The 27956-nt window shown below is 41.9% G+C and overlaps 1 protein-coding gene and 2 long non-coding RNA genes across 22 annotated transcripts in view; 1 reads left to right on the top strand and 2 right to left on the bottom strand.

Moving 5' to 3' along the window:
• Positions 1–27956, bottom strand: part of NTRK3 (neurotrophic receptor tyrosine kinase 3) — a 386973-nt gene that overhangs the window by 112646 nt on the left and 246371 nt on the right.
• LOC144330087 (uncharacterized) lies at positions 851–27760 on the top strand. Its single transcript, XR_013395952.1, has 2 exons — positions 851–1261; positions 25898–27760. It is a non-coding gene; the product is annotated as an uncharacterized LOC144330087 (long non-coding RNA).
• Positions 2296–6271, bottom strand: LOC144330088 (uncharacterized). The gene is made up of 2 exons (XR_013395953.1): positions 5998–6271; positions 2296–2870 (listed from the first exon to the last, which is right to left on the bottom strand). It is a non-coding gene; the product is annotated as an uncharacterized LOC144330088 (long non-coding RNA).

The raw sequence follows: 27956 nt of genomic DNA on the forward strand, positions 1-27956 counted from the left end.
CTAATTTTTGTATTTTTTTTTATTATACTTTAAGTTCTAGGGTACATGTGCATAACGTGCAGGTTTGTTACATATGTATACTTGTGCCATGTTGGTGTGCTGCACCCATCAACTCGTCAGCACCCATCAACTCGTCATTTACACCATAAAAACCCTAGAGGAAAACCTAGGTAGTACCATTCAGGACATAATTTTTGTATTTTTAGTAGAGACAGGGTTTCACCATGTTGGCCACAATGGTCTCGATCTCTTGACCTCGTGATCTGCCCGCCTCGGCCTCCCAAAGTGCTGGGATTACGGCCGTGAGCCACCACGCCCAGCCACACCCGGCCTAGTTTCTCCCTTTCATATCGACTTGCAATGACATGCACCAAAAAAAGTACTCATATCCACACACCTGTCTCCTATCTATCTATCTACCTATTTATTTATCCACAAACACACACACACATAAGTTTTCTGAGTGTTAAAAACAATTACTATACTTTAGCCTATTTGCTTTCCCTGTCTTCATTACTGTAACTTTTAAATAGGCATTTTTGTCTACTAGGGCACATCTCTTCAATCTTTATCTTCTTTTTAAAAAACACCTTGGCTATCTTGGTGTTTCATTCCTCCACATAAATTATAGGATAAGCATATCAGGCAAGAGCTTTGAAAAACTCTGCTGGAGCCTTTATAAAAATTGTACTCGATTTATAGATTTGGGAGAAAATCAGCATTGTTATTATATTGTTTCTTCCCATCCATAAATAAGTTATATGCTCCATTAACTCAGTTCTTCTTTTATACTCTTCATAACGTTTTGTATGTTTCCATAGCCTCTTGCATATCCTTTGTTAGGTTTATGCTTTTTTACTTCATATTTCTTGGTTTTATTTCTTTTTTGCTACTGTAAATGTGATTTGTTTTCCATTAAATGATCTAATGGTGTTCAGGGAAGACATTGATTTTTGTTTATTGATCTTATATTAGCAAATTTGCTGGACTCCCTAATTAGTTCTAATGGTTATTTTATAAATGCCCTTTGATGTTCTATGTAGGGTGATCAGAGTCTTCACAATAAGAATAACCTGTCTTTCCAATTCTTTTACTTCTTTTGTCTTATTGCAGTGGCTAGCATTACAAGAACATTATTGAATAAAAGTCATAATAACAAACATGCTTATCATATTTTTTCATGAGTTTCATAAATTTTTATTATGATGATTATTATTATTTTTGAGAGAGGGTCTGGCTCTGTCACCCAGGCTGGAGTGCAGTGGTGTAATCTCAGCTCACTGCAACCTTCACCTCCTGCAGCCAAGAGATTCTCATGCCTCAGCCACTTAAGTAGCTGGGATTACAGGTGCGTGCTACCACACCTGGCTAATTTTTGTATTTTTAGTAGAGATGGGGTTTTGCCATCTTGGCCAGACTGGTCTATAATTCCTGACCTCAAGTGATATGCCCACCTCAGCCTCCCAAAGTGCTGGGATTACAGGTGTGAGTCACCATACCTGGGCTTGTTTCATGATTTTTTATGGTAATTCATTTTGAGTGAAAAGAGTTTTTTTCTGGTTTTCTTTGTTTTTTCTCATTTCCTTTTCTTCTCACTCATATTGTCTAATTTGTTGCTGCTGCTGTTGTTACCTCCATCTGACCTCTTGGGACTTCAATTATAAACCAAATCCTGTAATAACGACTTGGAGTCCTCCTACAAGGGTAACACTGAGCATAGAGTACAACAATCTTCAGTTAGTTGAGCAGTTTAAGTCAGTTCACAGTCTCAAAGCTGCAACTTTATCCTCTCTCTCCCACTTCCTCAGGATCACAGGTTCCTATTGTACTCCCAGATAGGGGTCAGCCGCATTATCTTTTCAGACTCTTTTCTTCACTACCCCCGCCCCAAGACTTGAAGCAGTGAGTCTAGCTCTGCTCCTCTGACAATGTAGAGCACATACCATTCTGCAGATACCCTCCAGAGCTAAATCCCTGCCTTGACTTTTTGATTCTAGACTTGGAGACCAGTGTAATAATGAATGCAACTCTGCGCATCACGTTTTATTTCTGTACCATTTCTTGTTCACAGATTATTTATCTTGTTTTGGGGCTCAGCTATGTCTTTTTATAATTTTTTTCATTGCTACATATTTGGAGCAGAGGAGGAAACTAAAGCATGAACTTACTGTACCATCCTGACCAGAGCCCAATTATTTGCCTTTCTTTCTATATTGGAGAAAAATGTATTTTGTTTCCAAAACTAACCTTGTAACTGATGCCTTCAATATTATCTCCAACTTCCTTCTTCAATTATTTCCTATCTCTTCAACATCTTCTGCCTTTGCTGCCTACATTCCCCTTTGCACAGAAATCTATATATGGTTACCTCTATCTCTGGGTATGTGCACACATACCAAACCAATGTATGCCCACACTCTCAGTCTCTTACCTAGTAAATGATGGAGCAGTGTCCCCCACTTTACCATACCATTTGTTTTCATCCCATTTTCTTAGTTCCTTTGGATACCAACAATTTGCATAACTTAATTCCAGCCCTAACCTCCACTGTTTTGCAGATCATTCATGCTTACATTCCCATAATCCAAGTTCTAATCCTTTTACAAAAACTAACCTCTTGAAGGTCATCTTCAGTGGTTGCCCCATGACTAGATTTTCTCCAGTCTTTGATCATTTTACCTTGATCATTCCACAGAATGTGGCACCTTGACCATCCCACAACCCCCATGACACCTAGAGTACTATGCCATCCTCATCATTTTCCTACCTTTCTGCTCCCTTTCTTTCTGTTCTCTTCTCTTCCTTCACTGGTCGCTGTGGTAGTTTCTCAAGCATCAGTCTTTTCACCCCTAGCTACATAAGCTTTGGATCTCAGACTGACAACAATAGCCTCACCAGGAATTTGTCAGAAATGAAGCATCTCAGCCTCCACTCAAAACCTACTGGATTGAGATCTGCATTTTAACAGAATCCTCAGATGATTTCTCTGCAGAGTAAAATGTGGGAAATGCTGCTCTAGCCATCTGTTCCTCTCTCCATCTCCCTGTACCCTCCATCATTAATGTCCATCTCCTGTGTGGTGACTTCTAACCCTTTATCTCCAGCACAAATTTTCTTCTGAATTTTATTCTCACAATGGCAACTGGCTTCTTGGTATTCCCATTATTGTGCATCATAACAATAAATTCAACATTTCTACAATCCCCATCCCAAACAATTTACCTTTCTGACAGGCCAATTCTCTAAAGCTACTTATATTATGCTTGTAAGTACCTAGGTTCAAACTCTTGGCGTCATCTTCATTTGCCAGTGCCTTTCTAATTCCCCATATCAAACACCTGATTTCAATGATTTGTTTTACAATATCTCATGTACACATCCTTTAATTTAGATCTCCACCTTAGCAAAGCATGGCAGAAAGGTCAAGAGATAGTAACTTTAAGTAAATTACTTAACTTCCCTAAGCCTCAGTTTCCCCTTCTGTAAAATGAGGATATCACTGGCTATCTCCCAGATGCTGTTGTGATTTTTTTAAAATGTTAAAGGCACCCAGGTCAGTGTCTGGCACATGGCACGCACTAGATGATGAACAAATCTTATGCTTATGCTTCCTCACCACTCAACCCTGTTTAAAGCCACTGTTCGGGGGCTTCCTAACATGTTTCCCAGCTTCCAGTCCTTAAGTTAATCCATTGTATGTATCATTGTCCAATCATATCAATAAAAATTCCATTCACCAATCCTGCTCAGAAGCCACCAGTGGCTTGAAAGTGCCACTGTGTGATGCCCAAACAGCTTAGGCTGCCATCCTGGTATTGACATACTCTATCTCCAGCCAACCATTTGGTCTCATCATCTACTCCTTCCCTACTCACACTCTCTTGTTCAGATAAACTCTGACCACAACGTATGCCTCTCAGCTTCTGTCCTCACTTCCACAGTATTCCACTGTCCTGAATGCTTATCTTCTAATATATTTTTCTCATCCAATTGCTGTTCAATCCTTCCATCCCCAGCTCAAACTCCACTCTCTGTATAAGTCACTTGGCAGTTAATTGTGAATTTCTATATGATAATTCTTCTCCTTTTATCTGCAACTATTTCAAACACATACACTACAATGAAATGGTCCATGTATTTGTTTTTCATTTCTCAATAAGACTATTTGAAAAAGAAACCAACAACCAATACCTATAAGCACTTGCACTTGCCCAGGCACTGAGCAAAGTGTTGTGCATGGATTTTCTAATCTGACCTTCTCAGTATCCCCATGAGGGGAGAACTGGTATGGCCCCAGGTTTGTGGATGGAGAAATGAAGGGGCAGAGGTGCTCAGTAATTCATGCCAAGTTGCCCTGTTAATGGGATGCAGAACCAGAACTTGAATCTAGGCTTTGCCATTCCAGCTCCCATGTTCTTAACCCCCTCTGTATGTAAATGCCAAGGACAGGAAACAAATCCAAGAGCTCTCTCTATTTCCCATGTGATAGATAAGGATTTTAGAGAATTGAAGACTTGATTTTTCAGAACCATATAATCTGACTGGTGTGTATGTGATCTGTATAACAATATGCCACATTATCTTCAGGCTGCACTACAGTATTTTGGCATTTGCAAAGCATTTCTCCTTCTAAGGACTTTAAAAATGATTATGTTAGTTTCAAAACAACTCTGAGGTAAGGAAAGAAAAAAAAAAATCCCAACATCAATGCCTCGTACCCTGACTTGACCATATGGCTTCTGGAACCAACATCTTCAAGTCCCAACTGCTGCCCCAGGGTGCTCAACTTTCCTTGGAGTCACGGCCATACTGTTTAGGATATGATGAGCAAGAGACAAAAGCCAGAATCTGACAGGGAATGCAACAATAAAGTCCACATTTCAGGGTGGTAGCAATTGTAAGCAGATTGTCTAAGAGCAAGATGTGGCTAATAGGATCAGATAGCTGGCTCATTCTAAATTTATGGCCCTAAAAAATCAAGTAGTATAAACCTATGAGTTAGGATTCTTTGGCTCTGAATTCCATGATTTGTGATGATGAAGTTACGGAAGGTGATGAAGGGGAAAAGAAGACAGAGGAAAGGTGTCCCATTGTACATCAGTATAGAGGAATAGTTCTTCACTTTTCTTTGGGTCCTTTTTAATTTGATGGAAGCATACTCATACATACAGACATACACACACACAAAATACTCAATTTGGGCAGTGCAGGTGTCATCATCTCCCCCAAAGGCCTAGGTAAAGAGTGGAAGATATATACTACACAGCTCCCAAGCATCAGCATTTTGCAGTGCCAGGCACTAGAGCAGATACCAGCAAATGCATATCAAATCTCTGCTTGCACTGTCCTCCAAATCTCCAAATAACTGACACACACTGAGGGCCTCCTATGCTCATGTTCAGAGCTGGCTAAAGGGAGAGGGAATATCAAGATGGGTAAGAAGAGTGAAAAAACAATGACTGCAGAGAGCAGCTAAAAACCCAGTGCCAAGAGTGGGAGTCTATACCTTTGTAAGCTTACCTAACAATAATTTTGCAAATACCTAAATATCAGTCTTCCGGGAGCCAAGAAAGTAAAAAGGAAAAGAAAGCATGGGAAGTTTACAGTCATGGGGTCCTAAAACAAATTATAATATGGTATTTCACTGGTGAGTGGCAAGAGAGAGGCATACACCCACAGCTGAGGGACTGTAGTGAGGGAGTGGTCATAAGACCACGTGCTGGTGGGAGAGAGGAGGTGAGAAAAATGGTCACCAGGCAGAAATGCATGGACTGGAGAGGGGAAGCCATTCCATGTGGTGGGAGCAACAGACAAAGCATAGCAAACAGGCAACTATTAGGGATCAAATTGTGCCCCTCAAAAACCATCACCACAGTACCTCATATTGTCACCTTATTTGAAAACAGGATCTTTGAAGATGTTCAAGTTAAGATGAAGTCACTAGGGTGGGCCCTAATCCAAAATTACTATGTCCTTATACAAAGAAAAAATGTGGACACACAGATAGATACACACACAGAGAACACCACGTGAACATGAAGGCAGAGATCTGCATAATGTGTCTACAAGCCAACGAATGTCCAAAATTGCCAGCAAACTACAAAAGCTAGAAGAGGGGTCTGGAACAGATCCTTCCCTAGTGCCTTCAGGGGGCTCACAGCCCTCCAGACCCCTGTTCTTGAATTTTGGGCCTCCAGAACCGAGAAAATAAATTTCTGTTGTTCTAGGCCATCTAGTTGGTGGCACTTTGTTACAGCAGCCCTATCAAACTAAAACAGGAATTTATTTTCTCCCTGAGAAGCAAAATATATAATTTGGCAGGAATTTGGGAAAAATGGGAACCAGCTCAGCAAGGGAGATTAGGAACATGATGTTGCAGGACTATCTGTGAGTAAATTCCATAAAAATGGGACATCACCAATCAAGTGACAGTGCTGAAACTGCAGCTGTGGAATTTAGATGTGGGCACTGGTATGGATCAATAGATAGAGATGAAGACTGACAGATGGATAGACGGATAGATGAAGATGATAGATGATAGGTCAATAGATATAGACATGGATAGATACCTAGATAAGAGATTTAGATTAAGTGATGTACCTTCAACTAATGATAATGGCTTTTCGCATTAATGTTAAAATCAATTTCCAAATGTTGAATTTTGTTTCCCACTTTCAAAACAATATCACGTAGGTTTAGGAGAACAAAAGTCCTGGAAATTCATAGGAATTACACACCTGGGAAAGCAGAGTGTCCCATGGAGCCCAGAGAGCACCTGCTCAGGTAGACACACCCAGCCTGCACTCACCAAATCTGTGCCTTAGCCCTCACGGATCTCACCCCTAGTAGAAACTGCACAACCTAGGCTGAAACAGCCAGACTGTGACAGACAGGACCTCAAGGAATAAAAGCAGTACAGGGAGAGTGCTAGGACATTCCTAAGAGGTAACGACAGTAGGAGACTTAGCTTTCTTGGAGGAGGTGGCTGTTGCCATGAGGCTTAAAGGAGACATAATATTTCCTCCTAAGAAGATAGGAAGAAAAGTTATTCCTGGAAGAAAGCACCATACTGATGGCCATAGTGGGGAAGTACAAGACACACTTGGGGACGTGCAAGGAGTTCCTACTAATAAATGGAGACAATTAGCTTGGGGGCAGATCATGAAGGAACTTGAGAGTTTTGGGCAATGGGTGAGTCTTGAAGGATTTGAAAGAGGGGATGGCCTGAGAAAAGATTAAAAAGGAATGAAGGAAGGGTCAGTGGTGGCTGGACTAGCTAGGGCAGGGGCCAGCAAGCTTTTTCTGTCAAAAGACAGATAGTAAATATTTTAGGCTTTTCAGGCCATACGGTCTCTGTTGCAACTACTCAACTCTGCCGTTGCAGCATGAAGGCAGCCACAGACAATGTGCAATGAATGAATTTGGCTGAGTCCCAATACATTCATTTAGAGACACTGAAATTTGAATTTCATATAATTTTCACGTGTTACAAAAGATGATTCTTCTTTGAATTTTTCCAACCATTTAAAAATGTAAAAACTGGCTGGGTGCGATGGCTCAAACGCCTGTAATCCCAGCACTTTGGGAGGCCAACGCGGGTGGATCACCTGAGGTCAGGAGTTCGAGACCTCCTGGCCAACATGACGAAACCCCATCTCTACTAAAAATACAAAAATTAGCCAGGCATGGTGTCACGCACTTGTAGACCCAGCTACTCGGGAGGCTGAGGCAGGAGAATGACTTGAACCCAGGAGGCAGAGGTTGCAGTGAGCCGAGATCACACCACTGCATTCTAGTCTGGGTGAGAGAGCAAGACTCCGTCTTTTAAAATAGAATAAAAACCATTCTTAGCTTAAGAGTTGTACAGAAACAGGCCGAATTGGGCCTGCAGGCTACAGTTTGTGACCCCCTGGGTTAAAGGGTGACAGTACCATCCTGGGCATGTGGTACATTAGGGCTGGGATCACAGAAGGAGAACCAAGAGGATGGATGCCAGAGGGATGCAAAGGTAGAGCTTATACAAATAAGAAACTTGGCATCGGATTAAACATAGGGGGTGGGAGAGGTCGTAGGGTCTGGGCTGTTCCAGGGTTCTCCAGTGTGATAATAACAAGACTACTAGCAACACTGGGGGGTAACGGAAAAGAAGTTGGTGATGTGTTCAGCGCAAACTCAGGACAGCATGCCTGCAATGCTTAAAGAAGTGTGGCAATGCTTGAACTATGAATTAGAAACCTCATGACCTTGACTTTATTTCATCAGACCTGAGGCAAGCCACTTGCTGTTAAATAAGGCTCTTCCAGCCAGGCATGGCAGCACATAGAGGAACTCTCAGCTCCAAGAACTGCAGTATACTCTGCTCAGGTTAGAGCCACTTTAGACTTACTAAGATCAGTGGAAGAACTGAGACTCATGTTAGGTCAACGCATTTTATAAACTTTTGGTGTGTAGATGAATTCTTTTGGGACTTCACTGTGTCTATTATCCCCCAAATGCCTTAAGAGGCAGGAGATACAACACATTCAATGCCTAGCAGCCCTGTTTCCTCTTCTTCTTTTCTTTTTTTTTTTATTTTTTTGAGACAGTCTCACTCTGCCACCCAGGCTAGAGTGCAGTAGCACAATCTCGGCTCACTGCAAGCTCTGCCTCCCAGGTTCACGCCATTCTCCTGCCTCAGCCTCCCAAGTAGCTGGGACTACAGGTACCCGCCACCACGTCCGACTATTTTTTTGTATTTTTAGTAGAGACAGGGTTTCAGTTAGCCAGGATGGTCTCGATCTCCTGACCTCATGATCCGCCCGCCTCGGCCTCCCAGAGTGCTGGGATTACAGGTGTGAGCTACCGCACCTGGCCTCCTCTTCTTAAATGAGGAGCAAAGAGTAAGATGTAATTGCTGTGATTAACATGGCAGTGTAGTCAAGGGGAATAAGCAAATTGTAAGTTTCACTTCCAGTTCTGCCATCAGGCAGATGTGGATCAGGCACAAGTAACCTCCTGAGCTCAGTCTTCCCACCTGCATAATGGGGATAATTATACTTCCCTTGGAGGCCCAAGGGGTTATAGATATGTAGGTGAAGTATACAGTGCAGTGTCTGGCAACCATCAGCATGAATTACATTCTAATTCCAAATGTGAGCTGTAAACAATGTTCAACAAGACAGCCATGAGTGTCCTAAGAAGATAGATAAGGCAGTGAAGCATCAATGAGACATTTGCTATGCATTCTCTGTGGTAGACGCTCCTCCTTCTATATATCCTTCAAAATTCTCAGGCAATGAGGATGTGAATACAACTGCATTCTTACCACCCTGCATGACCCTTCTCCCGCTTGTTATTCCACTAAATTGACAGGGCCTGGAAGGAAATCTTACCTGCAAATATATCACAAACAGACACACAGATTTTGAGCGGTAAATACTTTTTTTATATGAGTTCTCTTTGGCAGATCATGTACGCTTATTCTAAAAATCTCAAGTATCAAGTGTCAAATGTGATCAAGTGTTATCATTATAGAATACTTTTGATGGATATGTGTTCTTTGATTCCTAGGGAAAAACTATGAAATTGAGGTATCTTTCTTACATAAGAAACCTGGGATCACAATTTCTCCAGAGATGTGCCATAGGCACTTAGATAACACTTGTGCCCCTTTTGAACACTTGTAGAGACCCCAAAGCTCACACCATCCCACACGATGTGTGCAAATAGCTGTAGAATGAGAACCAGATGATGGCCTAGCCCTGTGGGACAGGGGAGAGTCACTATCTTTCTAAGTTTCAGTTTTCCAATCTGTAAAAGGGAGATAAAACTTTTGTACCTTCTCCCTCACAAAAACATCATGGGCTCTAAAGAAGGTAACATAGGAGTAATGTAGGAGTTCTGTTTGAATGTTAGTGCAATGACATTTTGGACCAGGTAATTCTTGGTTGTGGGGGGCTGTCCTGAGCATCGTGGGATATTTAGCAGTATCCCTGGCCTCTCCTCACTGGATGTGAACAGCATCCTCCACCCCATTGTGATCATCGAAAGTGTCTCTAGACATTGTCAAATGTCCCCTGGGGACAGAATCACCCTGGTTGAGAACCCCTGCTATAAGTAGGAGATTTTCATTGCAGTTTATGATTCAGGAACTGGGAGAATCAAGACCCCCAATGTTAACTGAGTTCCATCTTTAACCATAACATATACTGATGCTCCTAAAAGCCCATAGACCATTAACAAGAGCTGAGAATGTCATAGCTGCCTCTGTAGTTGTGTGCATCATGGCCACATGGCCAAGGACATGGTGGTTGTATGTGCTATGGGGCAGTGGCCATGCCAGCTTCAGATGTCTACATGGTGGCTGTGTAGAGCTCTGGAAGTCCTGGGAGCTCTTCTGTAAACTACTCGCATTGGACTTTAAGGAGTGATGCTTTTATAACTGTATGAATCCATATTCTGATGCATTTTTAATCCATGTACACTCACAGCCAACCATCCCTTATTATACCATATTAGGGAGTTTAATTACTTATTTAATCAGAGTCTTTCCTGGATGACCAGAAACAGCAAATAGAGAAACTTCAATTGCCATTATGCCAACCAAGAGCAATACAGACTCCATTGAAGCAATTGCCTGCACCGCAATCATGCTAATTAAAGGCCCCCAGAAGAGTCAAGATAAAAATGTCAAGTGAGATTTGTTCTGGACTTCAATGATTTACTGCCTCACATGATGAAGTTCCAATAACCCTGGGAAGAAATGCCTTGCTGATGGGGAGTGTGGGGGGAGGGGGATTGTTGGCTGCAAAAACCAACCAGTAAGGCCCCAGAGGGGACACACTGCAATGGAGGAAAGCAATACAATCAATCCTCAAAAATGGGGCTTCCCAAAGGATCCCCATTTCCAAGCAGTGCCTCAGTCTGCCCAGGGTATGACAAGGCTCCTGTGGGTGCTTCTGAAAGCTTCTCACCCCCACCCCCAACCCACTCACTTTATGAAGTGGGTTTGGACATGAAGCCACTGACTTGCATCACAGGATATTTTAACAAACACCCCTAAGATGTGCACTGTGGGATCTATTGTCAGGAAGCTGGAAAGTATAATGCTGTATCCCCACACTCTTCCTCTGAACAATGGAAAAGATATTCTTCCTCCGAATGACAGTCTGTAACCTTTGATGCTTACCTTTGCGCCTTGGCCACTAGGATGCCCAGAGTCATATCTCTAAGGTCCCTCTAGCAGCAGGTACTTGGTAGTCTAAACTTGCTGCTAATTTTATTTTATTTTCTTACATGTATCCCCCATTATTACCAGATATTGTCATTCCCTTTATTCATCTTTGTTGCATTACATTTGCATTTGTGCAAAGCACCTCCAACATTTTTTGCAATGAAATGGGATGTCACTGAATAAATAACATGTAGATGTCTTTTCTTCCTTCATGTGAATTTTATTTCCCATGCACACAGACATGTAGATATTTCCCTGGGAGGAACATGGCAGGCCCCATCACAAAAAGCTGTTGTGGATAGGGGCATGATAAGGAGCTGAGGACATAGCTAAATTGGAGGAGTTTATCTCTAAGACTACATCTTTCAGACTTGGGATAGGCCAACGGAATTCTGAATTCAGATGAGGAAGATGGCACTGGGACAGACAATAGAGGCTTACTAAAGAATACAAATGATTCTTATCAAAGAGGGAGGGAGGAGGTTTTACTATTACATTGCAATATGATTCCATAGAACCAGACAAATTTCCACCATCCTGTATAAGGACCTCCCCCAAAATACTAATTGAAATGCTGATTTAATCAGCTCCTGACCCACAGACTTAGGGATCTGAGAGTACAGAGCTTGGACTTCTTAGTGCTATGATGGTGACACTTATCAGACTTCTTAATGCTATGATGGTGATATTCAAGTATCAGACGTCTCAGTGCTATGATGGTGATATTCAAGAAACATGTAGGGGTGTATATACACTTTCTGTTGCCCCCAGTGGGGTAATCCAGGAGTGGAAGTCTGAGGATTTAGACACAGGTAGGGACTAATAGTGGACAGGTAGCCGTATATTCACACTCTTTGTTAAAATGAAGACATATGTCCATACTAGTTAGTAAATAGGCCCTGCCTTGACTACTCAGACCCTCAACACTGTCACACTGGCCCCAGCCCTCTCCTCTGAGAATTCTCACAATTGAACAAGAAGTTCATGCAAGGTCAGGTGCAGGCATCTCTTCCAATAGGGCAGTGTCTACCAGGTAGGGTTTTTTCCTCTTAGAATCATTTATGGAAATATAATTCACACAACATAAAATTCACCCTTTAAAACTATACTACACACACACACACACACACACGAATAAACCATATCCCATTAGCAGTTATTCAACACCCTCTGTCCCTTTGACTCCTGGAAATAACCACTAATCTACTGGCTGGTATTATGGATTTGCTTATTCTGGACAAATCATAGAAATTGAATAATTAAACATTTGGTTATTTTCAATCTAGCTTCTTTCACTTGGCATAATGTTTGCAAGGTTTATCCATGTTGTAGCAAGTACCAATACTAATTCCTTTTTATGCTTCCATAATATTCCATGGATATATTATAATTTTAGTCAATTTTTAAGTTGGTGAACATTTACACTGTTTCTCCTTTTTAGCTATTATGAATAATCTTGCTATGAATATTCATGTACAAGTTTTTGCATAAACGCATTTTCAATTCTCTATTATGCACCTAGAAGTGGAATTGGTAGGTCATATGGTAATTCTATGTTTAACTTTTTGAATATATGCCAAACTATTTTCCAAAGCAGCTGCACCATTTTATATTACCACCATTAAGGTGTAAAAGTTCTACTTTCCTCACATCCTCACCAATACTTTTTACTGTCCAACATTTTTATTATAACCATTCTAGTGGGTATAAAATGATATTACAATGTGGATTTGCATTTCCCTAATGACTAATTATAATGAGCAACTTTTCCTGTGCTTATTGGCTATTTGTATATCTTCTTTGAGAAATGTCTATTCAAACCATTTGCCCATTTTTTATTAGGTTGTCTTTTTATTGAGTTGTAAGTGTTCTTTATATATTCTGGATACTGCTCCCTTATCAGATATGATTTACAAATATTTTCTACCATTCAGTGAGTTGCCTCTTCATTTTCTTGATGGTGTCCACTGAAGCAAAAAAGTTTTCCATTTTGATGAAGTCTGATGTATGTATTTTTTCTTTTGTTGCTTGTGTTTTTGGTGTCATATCTAAGAAATCATCATCTAATCCAAGTCTACAGAAACTTGCACCTAAGCTTTCTTCTAAGAGTTTTATTGTATCAATGCTTACATTTAGGTATTAGATCCATTTTGAGTTAATTTTTGTATATGGTATGTGGTAGGGGGGTCCAGGGGTCCAACTTCCTTCTTTGGCATGTGAATAGCTCGTTGTCCCAGGACTATTTGTTTTAAAGACTATTATATCCTTTTCAAATTGTTTTGGCAACCTTGTTGAAAAATCAGTTGGCCACAAAAGTACAAGCCTATTTCTGGACTCTTAATTCTACTCCATTGATCTATTTCTATCCTCGTGGCAATACCATATTGTCTCTATTATGGTAGCTTTGTAATAAGTTTTGGCATTGAGGAGTTAGAACCTCCAACTTTGTTCTTCTTTTTCAGGTTTGTTAGACTATTTTGAGTCTTTTGGATTTTCATAATAGTTTTAGGATCAGCATGTCAATTTCTGCAAAAAAAAAAAAAGGTCTGAATTTTGATAGAGACTGTGGTCAAACCTGCAGATCAATTTAAGGAGTACTGGTATATTAATAATATTAATTCTTCCAATCAATATACATACATACATGCCAGCTGTTGAATGAAAATGATATTTGATTTAAAAATAAAGTAAAAATGAGTATAGATATCTATGCATTGATATAATAATGTCCATGGGAGATTGTGAACTCTTCATCATTGGAATTATTCCCGGAGAAAGTTGATAATATCGGCCAGGTGTATTGTAAAGGGATTTTCTCTCTCTGAAGGATAGTGTTTTTTTTTCAAACTGAAAATCTAAGAGTTGGACTATTTTGAGTTTTCTCAACTCCTCAAGCTATAAAGCATTCAGGCTCACACAGGAGAACTGCACCATCACAAAATCTCAAAGGAAAGACATAAGTTCAGCCAAGGATGGATAATGGAAGGCCTTGTTTAGAAAATTTCCACCAGCAAAGTGACCCTGCCCTCAAGGAAATGGTGAATCTGTGATAGCGTTTATGTGCCCCAGCCCTCATCCGTGATGACTAAGATTGCTAGGAATTACAAAGAGGGTAGGGAAGCCCTTCCCCAACTAATATCTCTATCTAACACCAAACTAGAAGCTGACATTCAGAGAATCTGAGATCTCTGCTTTAATCCTTAGGATAGATTTTTGATCCTGGAATGGCAAAGCAAAGCAACAAAGGTATACAATCTCACTGTAACTCTCACCTTGAAATAGAAAGAGATAGTTTTTTAAAAAACTAAGACTCAAGAGAAAACCTGAGACGCTATGTTGAAAAAAAAAAAAAGAAAAACCTGCTAGAAGCCCAGGGAAAACAAGATTTTTGATTCTTATGAATCAATATCCATCCTTTAAACCAACAGAAAATTAAAACAAGCATGACTAACCAGGTGAATCTCAGCCTATCACAACTAGGGCCTATTGAAAGGAAAAACCAGAAAGCAGACTCCCCAAGCCAGAGAAAGAGGAAGAAAGCCTGGGGAGTGGGGAGCTTGGCCAGCAAGCTCAAATCAGATATTCAATGAGTCCCAAACCTCAAGTAGCACTTTTCAAAAATTCTCCAAGATCAGAGAGAAGAAGACTTTAAATCTATCAAAGGCAGTGTGCCAGCACATGAATCTTTGGTTCCGCCCAATAATCACAGAGCAAAGAGGGTGCTTAGGGTTGAGAAGAAGCAAGGAAGATTTAAAAAGAAAATCATTACGTTATTTGACTAATTCTTTACTGAGGCAATCAAATGCTAGCCACTTACTTGTCTTTTGAAGCACACAGGTGTGGCACACATAGAGAATGGTCTGGATCTAACTGACAATTAGACAGGAGATAAATTGAGAGGTGTAGAAGCAGCCAATTATGAGCTTTGAACAATACTATGAACCTGTAGACCTGTTGACCAAAATGTTAAAGTCCTTTCCAGCAGAGCCAAGGTCTCACAGGTAAATTGTATGGCAGTATGCACTAGAGCTCCCTAGAGAAAATTTTTAACTGGCATGATCTGAGAGCTAACTTTGCACCGGGCACTGTTTTGAGACCTTGGCAGGTTTTATTTCCTTTAAACCTTAGAATCCCATGAAGTAGGTAACATATTGGTCTAATTTTACTGGTGAAAGAACTATGGCTTAGAGAGAGTTTAAGTAACTTGCCAATGTTACATGGTTACAAGGATGCAGAGCTGAGATTTGAGCCCAGGAGGGATCCCTCCAACAATCACACAGCTAACTACTACAATGCACTGCTCCACTGAGAAGCAAGAGGACTGTGGAACAAAGTTTCAACCAGGGAATCACTCATTGCTAAGCCAATATAACATATGGAGGAACAAACACTTTCTCCATAAGGAAAAGTCAAACCTCATGAAAATCTTCAAAAGAGTAAATAGGCACAAGGGTGTAAGGAACCAACTGTTATGATATATTTGGATTTTTTTTTTCACTAAGATTCCACTCAATGGCTATTTTTAAGATGGAAGTCTCCATGGTAATTGAGATGTAGCCTCATGGATGGAGGACTGGTCAAAGAGTCTCTTGAAAACCCTTTCCCAATAAAGAGCAGAATCTCCTGCTTCAGGGCCACGCAACCATAAGAAAGAAGAGACAGGACAATGAGCCTCTCTCTTAGTCTAACTGGTTTGCTTGGGGTACCTTTGTTTGCTGTGCCTCTGACTTGATTCTAGGCTTACCCTTATCTCTCTTGTCTTTCAGCATCTGTGCCATCCTCCACCTGGTGGAGCTTTAGAGCTTTACACTTTGTCCAGTATCACTCCTTCACTATTCATCTGATCTCTCCATCCTTAATGCCCCTCCTGTCATCCCTGATCTCCAAGAGGGATTATGCCAGAGTGCCTCTGATTTTCAGATGATCCTAAGCTATTCCAGGTAATATAAAACTAAAACAAAAGTTATAAACCATAGGAAGAGCCCAAGAGACTTCTGCATGTGCTGTAAACAGGAGGAGAGAGATGATCAGAAAAATGGGCAGACAAACTCTCATGTGGACAACAAAAGGGGAATGCTTCTCATCAATGGAAAATCCAAACCATGCAGTCTAGAAAACAGACTTGGGAGAGATCGAAAAGTATTCCTTAAAGATGTGGTCTCAATATGTGCTACTTGGGCCAAAAACACCAACATGCTGCCAAGCATTATCAAAACAGCTGTTGGAAAAAAACAACACATTGTCCTACCCTTGTGCAAATTGAAGGCATATTTACACTAAGAAGAATGTGTACCCTACTGCCTTCGACAGGACAAGGAACAAATAAGACAGTGAGGGAAGTTTGAGGGAAGAGAAGACACATTTATAAGGATTTAGCATGTGTGGGAGAGTGTGAGAGGCCAAACTTAAAAGCTCTGTGAGACTCACCCTTGAAATACAGTGATAAAAGTGAACAGGATCAAAATTGTAGGACTAGGGGAAGGATTGGCTCAAGTGAATGATGGTCTCACTATCATTCAACTCCTCTTGATCTGTGGCAGCAGAATGAATGGATGGAATTTATCACAGTGCTGGAGTATTCCATGTGTGAAATCATTTCATCCTCCCAGTGCCTAGCAAAGTGGTATTTATTATTCTCATCTTACAGATGAGAAAAATGAGGCCTAGAGAGCTTAAGTAATTTGTGCAAAGGTAGAGCACAATACCTTTGTAATAGTAGAGCTGGAATTTAACCCTATATTCGTGTTACTCCAAAGGTTTTCACCTGCATTGGTTTTCCCTCTATTGATTTGGGTCTCTTTGGTCACTGAGATCCATCCGCATTAGGCACTCACACCTTTCTTCCCTGACTGATGCTTTCTGGACACACCCTGGTGCTGCCAGAGAAGCCTAAGTACAGGCTGCCATGCTTCCTTGAGCAGGAACCAGATGCTTCATGAGCTTGACCGCAGTTCATTCAGGTCTTCTGATGGCCCCAGAGAAGCCCATGGATTAACAATATCACCACCTAGGATGCCTGTGTTAAGACAAGAGTCTTGTGGGAATAGGCTTTCCTAGGCAATTGTTCTGAACAGCTGTCAGTGACTCTGTCAATGGGTCCAGCAAAGGGCCTGCCCTTAAAGCCTAAAGTCTGTCTGTCCTAAGTCACATTGGTCTGCATGGATTCCTTTACAAAGCCACCTGATCTTACCCTCTGCATGGCTCTCCCACTGCACTTTGTGTGATAACCGCCTTGACTTGTCTCACCTTTAGAATCCATGCATGGAACAGACCACCTCAAATCTCTCCAAAGGAATTTCTTGAGTATTCAACAAATCCTGGAATACCTGACATCTGTATATCCCACTGCCTCAGGGCCAGAGCACAGAAAAAGGTGCTAGGAGGCAGTCTTCCTCTCTTATCAACGTAAGCCTGAGACCCTCCCATCTCCTCCAATAACTACAGTCTACACTCCAATCTCCATAACATTCCATTCCCCTTCAACAAAGTTTTTACCCTTGAACAATCTTAGCAACCTATCAGAGATAGGGCAATACATTTGAGGAAATGTATCTTCACATTGATATGGTAAATCCAAGGATAACCAGAGCATAACAGGTTTCTGTTGGAAGGATCTCTCATCCCCTCATATGCCAATTTGCACTGGGGCTCACTAGGAGGCAGATGGTATTTACAGCCCTTCCCAAACTTATTTACAGTGAAACACTTTTTCAAGAGCTTCTCACAGGACCATATCAGAACACTTGTAATTTGCAGCATCTGTAGCTGTCAAAATAGCCTCTGACTTTAAGGAGAAAGTAAAAATGTTCATTACCAAATCCAGCGAGCACCAGGGTGGATGATTAAACTAGAATATTTCAGTCATCCCCAAAAAAATTTTTCCCACAACCTCTCATAATTATTCTAGGCTTTTCTCTCCTTTTCTTCCACCCCCACCATAAGAGTGTTCCTCAGGAAAGGAATTTAAATTACACAGGGATGAAACTTCTGCAGCTATTAATATCTTACATGTCTCAGGTGTCTTTCCAGGCAAAGTGCTTTTCAGATTAGCAGTGGAGGCAGCTTTTCTCCTGAAGCACCTGGTGCAATGCTATGCACTACCAGGAGCCTGGGGAAAACGGATTGATAGAGATCGTCATGCACAAACTGCAGGTCACATGAAGAGGGATTGCTGGCAGCAGGTGGCAGCCTCAGCAGAGAGGCAGCTCTATCTGGGGGCAGCAGCCCTCCACAGGCACATGACACATGTGGTTTCAGGTGGAAATAAGAGATGAACCAAAAAGCCCTGCCCCATGGGATGGCATGATTCTGGGATTTGAAGAAGCAGTGAGCATCTCCTTGATGTAAAAGAACGGGCCAGTACATCCATAGCTTGAACACTGAGGTTTGTGAGAAAATGCACAGGAGCACAACACATGCACACAGGGAGAGAAGCATGCAGAGGCACACAGCTGGGCTTCTACATGCACACATGACATACAGACTCACACACGCACAGCCCATGACAGCTAGTTTCCAAACTGTGGATTCCAGAACACAGCACCGTGAGAGAGCCACTAACATAATCCCCCGGGTAATTTTCACGTTGCCTTCCTCACGCATGAAAAAGCAACTGAGACCCATTTCAGGAGAGTCTGCTCGGCTGGGAGAGGCACAGGGAGCACTTGTGCCCACCTGTGTCAACTGACACCACATGAGGACAACTGGAGGCCATGGCAAGGTTTAGTACATAAACGAAAAAACCTAGGGTGAGGAGAGACATGACCCCAGGCCTCCAAAATGTGGACAAGCCTGAGCCAAGAGACTGATGTGCTGGGATGTACTCTAGGTATGATACAATGATAGCTTGAGTTCTATTCATAATAACTCTCTTATATGGGCATTCTATTATCCTTATTTACAGACAAGGAAGCAAGGCTAAAAGAGCTGAAGTGACTAGTCCAAGACATGTAACTAGTAGTTGGCAGGCTGGAACCAAAACCCAGTTGTGCCCAGCATCAAACCCTCCTCACAATACCATACTGTTTGCTAAGTGGTTTCAGGCAGAACAATCAGGACCAGGGAATGGGTCCCCAAGAAGATGATTCTTGGGCTAGGATAGGACAGCCTCTCTCACAATTAGAGCTGCCTGAAAGGAGACTGGTCACTCTGGAAAGAGTGACTTTTGGTCACTAGAAAAACTATCTGAAATTGGATGGCCACCTATAAGGGATGGAGAGGAGACTCACACCCAGAAGGATCTGTTCTATCTTTTTCAATCCTAAGATTTTCTAACTTGGACTTGTTGAGAAACAAGAGAAGGCTTGCACTTGGGAAGCCTATTTTATCTCTTGTCTTAACCCTGTTTCCAGGCATGTGAAATTCTACCACCAGAGATGTGCTCATTGGAATCAAGGCAATCACTGGGCAGAGAAATCTGAAGACCTGAGTTCTAGTTCTCCCTGTCTTCTGCACACAAACCAACTGTGTTTCTTGGGCAATCCACTTGATCCTTCTATGCCTCAGTAACCTCATCTGTAAAATGGGTGGATGGATAGGACCCCTAAAGTGCCTTACACCCTATGATGCTGCATTTCTAGGAGACCTTTGTTACCAAGAAAATGCTCCTTTATAACTGCAGATTCCTAGAATCATGGGCACAGAAGATTTGCCAAGGAATTATCTACTGGGATGACTTGGCCACATCTCTCTAGAGATACAGAGATCTAAGGGAACCAAAATATTCCCGTATACTAGAGAGAGGTTCCTATTCAGAAGGGAAGTGTCCCCTGAAGCAAAGTAACTAAAATTAATTTGGGTTGGATCTATCCAGGAGAAGAAAAAGAACAGAATTCTAAAACTAACAGAGAGAAAACACACTCCAATAATCTTAGAGCATAACAGAGTTGACTCTTGGAGAAGTTCCATGTGTATGTGTTCAATGTTAGCAGGTAAATTTAAGGTGAAAAAGGGAGGTGGGGCACCTGGTTCTATTTCTACCAATGCCACCAACTCACTAGGTCTCTTGGGGCAAGTGTCTTAACCACTCAGGGCTTCATTTTCCTCATCTGTAAAGCAACAAGAATACATGCAAGTGCCAAACTCACTTGTACATGTGAGCCTGTGAGAAGCTGGCAGGCCCCACACACAGACCAAGAACCAGGATCTCTGAGGTTCTTGGACACAGTGGTCCAAGAACCCTAGGCCCTAGGACACAGTGGTTTCTAAAAGCTACCGGTTAATTCCAATGGAGATTCCAGAGGACACATATTTGCTATCCATAGAACTAGATGCTTTAAGTGCTTCACATTTTAAATTCTATTAAGTTCCCAGTTCTGAGTCCCAGTCTCCTGACAGTCAAGGCTCTTGGTGGCAGTGCAGTTCTGATGAGGAGTACCCAGGGCTCGGCCCCCAGCAATTCTTCATATTAAACAGGCACTACAATTCTTTTGATCCACACTCCATTATTCATAAAGTCATATCAATTACTGAAATATTATCTTGACCACTACCAGGAAATGGAATATACAAGATCCACCTCCGTGTTTAGCACTTCCCTTCGCTCTCCCTGCTGGAAGGTTCCCTTTCCATTAGCAGTAGCTCAGATGTCCCAGACTTCACAGAACAACTCCCCTCAGGCCTAGAGAAAAAAGAAATTAGGACTGAAGCAGAGGGATTTCTACTCTCAGGCTAAAGAGGAACAGACTCCTGGTTTTGTTTTCTGTCTGCCTCCAGGGGACCTCTAGTTGAGATGGAAGAGATCCCCAGTTGAGTGGGAAGAGTTGTCATCGTCTGCATGTTTTTGAGGCTTATAGCTAAAGAGGCAATGGAGAAACCCCTACCTCAGTGACATATCAGGGACATTAATTTCATATTGGTTAAAAATATGAGGATAATTTTGATGATGGTGATATTAGCTAACATTCAATGTATGAAGCTATTACTATATGGAGAACACTTTGCATTTATTTCCTTTATTCCTTTTTTTTTTTTTTTTTTTTTTTTTGAGACGGAGTCTCACTGTGTCGCCCAAATTGGAGTGCAGTGGCCGGATCTCAGCTCACTGCAAGCTCCGCCTCCCGGGTTTACGCCATTCTCCTGCCTCAGCCTCCCGAGTAGCTGGGACTACAGGCGCCCGCCACCTCGCCTGGCTAGTTTTTTGTATTCCTTATTTTTTTAAAATGGAGAGAGAGAATCACAAACTAAAATGGCCACAAAAGCCGGGTGAGCAGTGTAGATGAGCAGAAAGAGTCGGGTGTAAGACAACAAGGAGCGAAGGAGACTCTGGCAAAAAGGGGAACACAAGCTCTGGAATAAGGTCCACTGCCTCTATGTTCTAACTAATGGTTGTCATGCAGAAATGCAAGCCAATTTTGCCAGATCCTTCCATCTTTCAAGAGAAACTGGAAATGCAGAGATTTTTTGTGTGAACCTTGTCAAGTTTTATTTGTTAGCAACCAATTCAAAGAGAATGATACGCTCTGCATAGGCCACAGAACACACCCCTAAGGGGTGCACATGACCCTCCAGCTGCTGTTTTGCAAACTCTCTACCTTCCGGGAGCCCTACAAGATGCTACTTTGAAGATACGAAGTTAAAGGACCTGTGAAAGGATTTGCAGCTTGTAAGCACTGGAGCTGGAGTTGAAACTCAAGTCCAGACTTTTCTACTGGGACAGGTAGCCCCTACCCCTCTCTCCACTGCAGTGTTACATAAGGCACCTCTGCTCCTGTTCTCAGAGTCTCCTCAGATCCAGTGAGAAAAAAGCACATCCCATAGACTGCTTTTCCTTCCAAACAATACAGTGGATTCCTTTGTCCTCAGATTCACCAAGCTTATCCAAAGCAAAAGACATAATGGAGAAAGTAAAGTAGAATTAATCTTCTTCCAAATGATTAGATGTCGAGCTTGACCCCAAATCTCTTTCAAATCTACAAGGCAAAGGCTCAGTGGCCATGTTGTCCATTTCTTCTGTTCTCTGGCCTGTTTTGCCATGACCAGCCTCCTCTTGATTCCAGCAATCTAGGGATCTCCCTCAACCCTCAAGTCCAGGCTTCCAGGCCTCAGCTCCTAACCCAACCTGGGGGTCCACTCTCTGTCTACTCCTTCAGCCTCCAACACCACCTCTCTTGTGAAAACTCTTTCTAGTTCTAACAGCTCTGCCATCTGCCTTTCCTTTCTCTCCCTAAAACACGGCCCCAGTCCAGGGTCCTGGCTTGGAACTTCTGCTCTTCTCTACAATTTCTCATTCTGGATGAATTAATTCTCAAGGCTTCAACCACCGCCTCTATAATGATTTAAGATATGAGCATCCTGGGGAAAGGAGAAAAATTTATGTAAAATAAATTGGTAGTTCTTTCTCCAAGCTTTTTAGTAATTTTTCCTGAAGAAAAGGAAAAGGATGGGAAGAATGAAACTATGCTTTTTTTGGGCAAATGATGAATAATATGGTGAAGATATTTATATATTACTAACAGATTTTATTCCTAAAAGCAATGTAATAAACCTATTGAATAAGGGGAATTTTATTTTTAAAAATACGCATTGTATTTTTGTCCCCTTAAGAGTCAATAACAGAACTTGCTAAATGTATTTTTACCTCTAGCACTGCTGGAATTTACACACACCCACACACACACACACAAAAATCAAAGTATTATCACACTAGAAATAACCTGGGAAACAGCCGGGCTAATTGTACCATTCACAGACACATCTCAGTGTGCCTAACTCGCTCACCTGCTGCCACATCATGCACTAACAGCAGTTACCTGGATCTGGCTTGCATTCTAATTCATTCCCAACGTGAACGATTTCCCAAAATACAGATTTTCAGTTCAGGGTTTGCCATCACACCACACTACCCATGAAGGGATTAAAAAAAAAAAAACAAAATCCATCCTTTTGGACACATTTTTCTTTTTGTTCCTTCCAAAGAAGGAATTCTTTGGATTCCTTATTTGGATTCCTTGAGGGATATTCTATTATCCAGTATTATCTTCAAATGGCTTGGAATGAACAAGCACATGCCGCGCAGGCCATTATGACTGGCTCCCATCCACACACCTTCCACCTTGCTAATCCAGAGCTCCTGAGTGCCCCCAGAAAACACCTCCACACCTTTGTATCTGTTGTTCCCTCCACCAGGTCAGCCTCTCTCCTCTTGCTATCTAGAATTCCTACTCATCACCAACAGAAAGCTCAGTCTCCAGCTTGCTTTAAGAAATCAAAATAGAGAGGATTTGAGAAAGTTTATCTGGGAGTGAATGAGAACGTGACTCTACTAGTAAGTCTGTGAGGACTTACAAAATATGCACATTTTCATATTAAATAGGAAGAGGTTAGATATCTCTAAACTCAATGCACTATGGGGCATTTGCTACATTCCTATAGTTTCAGAACATTTGGAAATCATAATTAAATTCTCAGTAATCTGATATTGTCTGGCAAAATCTCCCCCTTGACTTTGGCAATGAGGTGAAGTCTTGGGGTTGGGTCATGGTGAGTTGGGTCTATCCCTGAAAACAAGCCACAGCTGAAGATTTACACATCCTGGCAGTGTATGTAGGAGCAGGCCACTGAACTACATCAGCACAATAAGACACCAGTTTCTACACGGGGAGACACTTTCCACCGCACATTACTCTACGGGAAAGTGTGATTTATCAATAATGTCGGGGAAAATCTGCACAGCCAGATACTGCCCCTCCCCTCCCCTGCCACTGGGACGACCCAGCAGGGCAGAAGTGAATTTCTTCTGTAGTGTAACTAAGGCAGACTATGGTAATAGTGCTGACAGCCAGAAGTTAGCCATTTCTTCCTAAACACAGGCAGCTGCTCCAAACCCCTTACATACATTACCTCATTTAATACACATGAAGACCGAATGAGGCAGATCTTCCCATTAGTCACACCTTATGACAGACACACAGAGACGTGGAGAGAGAGAGCACAGCAGCAAGTCTAGGCTCCAACGTTCAAGCCAACAGAGCTTACCCACCCCGTACCCGACAGCCTCATGCAGCATAAAGGAGAGAGCACGCATTGTTCTTCACAGAATCCCACCTTCAGCTCTTTGGCTCCCATCCTGCCATCTCTACATGATCCATGAACCTATAAGACAATGAGATCCTCGACGAACTGTGATATTTCAGTGCAGCCATTTTGACAGGGTGCTAGGAGTTGGTGGTTTTGACATAAGGGAAGCATATTAACACAACCTAAAACACAAACCTTTTCGCTTCCTTCCTTATGATTCACAAATAAAATGCAGAGCTGGCAACATTCCCCCATCCATGGGTCATTCCTGTGCCTTGCTTATATCCTGGTTCTCACTCAGGACACTGTGACTCCAAGCTTTGGCAAACCTTCCCATTTGGAGAGGTCCAGAAATAGCACAGAAATCACAGGCAGGGTGAGAATGAGGCTGAGGACCTCTTGTTCATATCACTGTCACAAAAAAAGTGTTTCTACATGTTCATACCAAAACAACCACATCAGAATGACCCATTTGCTGGTTTATTTGTGCTCCTAACACCCAATACAGAACCTAGAACTTAATGGACGCTCAATAAATATTTACTAAATGAATAAATGTTTTATAATATACTACTAATAATTATATTGAAGCACTTCTCAGCTTTTTCAGATATTTTTGATCGGGGGAAATAGGAAACTACACCAGTATCTTACACTGTGCTTCTCATACTTTGATGTGCATCAGAATCACCCAGAGGGCTTGTTAAAACATGGACTACCGAATCCCATGCCCAGAGTTTCGGATTCAGTGGGTCCGGAGTGAATACTGAGAATTTGCATTTCTAACAAGTTTCCAGTTGATGCTGATGCTACTGGTCTGCACACCACACTTGGAGAACCCCTGACTTCAAAGAACAACGGTCTTCTGAAATTCCTCTATCAAGAGCCAAAACTGTGCACTGGTAAGATTGTTTAAAATCACATCGGCATCTTCCTCTAGGTCAGAGTGTAACCAGATAACAGAACCGCGGTAAAAAAGAAACAGAGTTCCTCCACTAACCCAGAGCTCTGTGCACAGTGGGCCATTGCCAGTGTTGGTGGAAGAAATGCCTGAGGATAAGAAGTCATACACTTGGCGATGCTGTATCAACCAATTTTCCACAGAAACAATGAAATGGAGGAAGAGTCCCAGTGTGCTGTTTGTCAACTGTAAATCATGTGAAGTTATTTAGAAGTTGAGGAGTAGAAATGAATTCCCTTTATGATCTGACTGCATTAAGTAACATGAAAGCAGCCTGGGAATCAAATAGATGCCTAGCTACAAGTTTCCTTCCTTTTTAATGCCATCAGGAACTCAGACACCCTTCTAAGAGACTCTTCAAATGCAGATGACATTTCAGATTATGTATAAACAATCCTGTAGCAGGGCCTGACTCGGCCAGGCAAGGTGGCTCATGCCTATAAATCTAGCACTTTGAGAGACTGAGGTAGGTGGATTGATTGAGCCCAGGTAGCAGGCATGGTGGTGCGCCTATAGTCTCAGCTATTCGGGAGGCTGAGATGGGAGGATAGAGCCCAGGAGGTGGAGGCTGCAGTGAGCCAAGGTCACACCACTGCACTCCATCCAGCTTGGGTGATACAGTGAGACTCTGTCTCATTTTTTTTAAAAAAAAGACTTAAGATAGTAACACTGTATCTCACCAGGAAACTAGTAAAGCAAAGTGGCAGTGTCCCTTGAAAGTTTACTAAAATAACAAAATATCACTCCAAAGGAAAACAGTGATATCTGAGGTTCTTAAAATTTGCAGAAGTGTTGGGACAAACTACTTGATAAGGATGCCTTCTGGGTTCAACTGCAGAATTCCCCAAAGACACCAAAACCAATTTCTGTGGCAATTACTGCACCTGAGTCAGACAATTCACTTTTGTCAGACATTCCTTGTTAAATGGCCCAGACAAAAAAAAAAAAGTTGGGGGAAAATGAAAAGATTGCATTTCCACTTACAGGTTCAGGAGTGAGAAACAATAGCCATTGCTCCTCGACCTGTTCCTTCTTCCAAATCCTCATGCAGTTTAATGTCATTGAACTATGCGTTTGGCCCTCAGTTTCCTCATCGACTAAATGAAAAGATAAGTCTCACTGGATCTCTGAGATATTTTTCAGATTAAAAAAACTTCTATGTTCTACAAGGAAGTTAAGTGAAAGAGAATTAAAGAGCAGGAAAGGAAAAACTTAGCTTTCAGCCAACTCCTATTGCTGGAATAATTTTGGGTCCAAGATTTGAAGGCAAAAATATAAGCGAGGATCATATTGCAACTGCAACTAACTGGTTATAAAACCAAGACCAGCTATGACTTGATCTTGGGCTGCCACTTTTCCACCTGCCAAAAACAACAGGCTCTCTCAGGTGCTCAAGGAATAAATGCTTCTTGGATGCTTCCCTGCCTACCTCTCTGGCAACACCGGAGCAGGTTCTTTGCAGGAACATGATCTCTGATTCCTCTTCTCACCAGCTCCGAGATTTTCTTTTTTATTTTTCCAAAAGCAAAAGTCATTGGTCGATCTATGTTTAGAAATATGCACAACAAATCAAGAAATAAATTCATATGTGAAAGGATAGAAATGTTAGTCTCAAAATCTAGGCAAACTTCCATTTTTATAAGCCTATAAAGACAATATAAATAAATCAGAGGGAGTGGAGCCTGCTGGCAGCAACCGCTAGATCTCTCTCATTTTCTAAATAACGCTCCCTGTGCTGAAAGGTATATTCAGTGAGTGTTTCATTTCTCTTCTTTCTGGAACAGGGGTCTCTCTGTATTTGCCTGGAACTGTCCGTAAATTCAGAGAGAATAACTTGCTACTTTGTTTTACCTTTTTTATTAGAATGTTGATAGTTTTCCTTACTTCTGTAGTCATCACCTACTTCTGAGAAACAGTGACAAGAGTGATAAACAAAGGCCTGGACTATGTAAGTGCAAATTCTATGAATAAATTTATAATTATTGTGTCAATAAGCTATGTAATTTAACACATAAACAAGACCTGCTTCCTCCACCCCCGGAGGGAGTCCTTCTCTGGTCACTCACCTTCAGCCCTGACCCCGCCAAACCCTGCCCTCTCTCTGCCTCCTGCTACTGCTACGGTGGCCTGGAAGGCCCTTCCTGTCCATCTCTGCCAGTCCAAGTTTCCCTGCAGCTTCCTAGCTCAAACACTTTCCCCTCTGTGGAGCCTTTACCCAAGCCTCTGCTCCCCTAATTTAAACAACCCTCTGCTCTCTAAGCACACCGGGCCCTTTAGTGGCAGGGCCTCTGTGGCAGGCATCTCATTATGCTCATATCTCCAAAACTGTTAACTGGCCTGTCTCCCCAGCTGGAGTGTGGACTCCCTCATGCGGGGATGATGCCACTCTGTTCATCTCTCAGCCTCACTGCATTGACTCTGCAGCATAGTAGTTGCTCCAAGATTAGGAGCTCTGTGCAAAAATCATCCTTTGTATTCAGTTTTTCTCCTGCACTATGTTTACTCTGGAGTTGGCATTGTAATGAAGAACGAAGGAATGCATCTCGATTGACTGATCACCAGCTCTACAGCGGCTCCAAAGTGAATATAGCCTGGCCACGTGTTATGTAGCCATCAAAAATAGCGGTATAGCGGTATTGTGAAATAAAGGTCTATGATATTCTGCTAGATGACAAATTCAGATTATGAAACCATATGCAGAATATGATCTCATTTGTGTGTATTATACATGTTCATGTTGATGTGTGCATGTCTGTGTATGTTATT

This window comes from Macaca mulatta, chromosome 7, assembly GCF_049350105.2.
Source record: "Macaca mulatta isolate MMU2019108-1 chromosome 7, T2T-MMU8v2.0, whole genome shotgun sequence".
Taxonomy (NCBI): Eukaryota; Metazoa; Chordata; class Mammalia; order Primates; family Cercopithecidae; genus Macaca; species Macaca mulatta.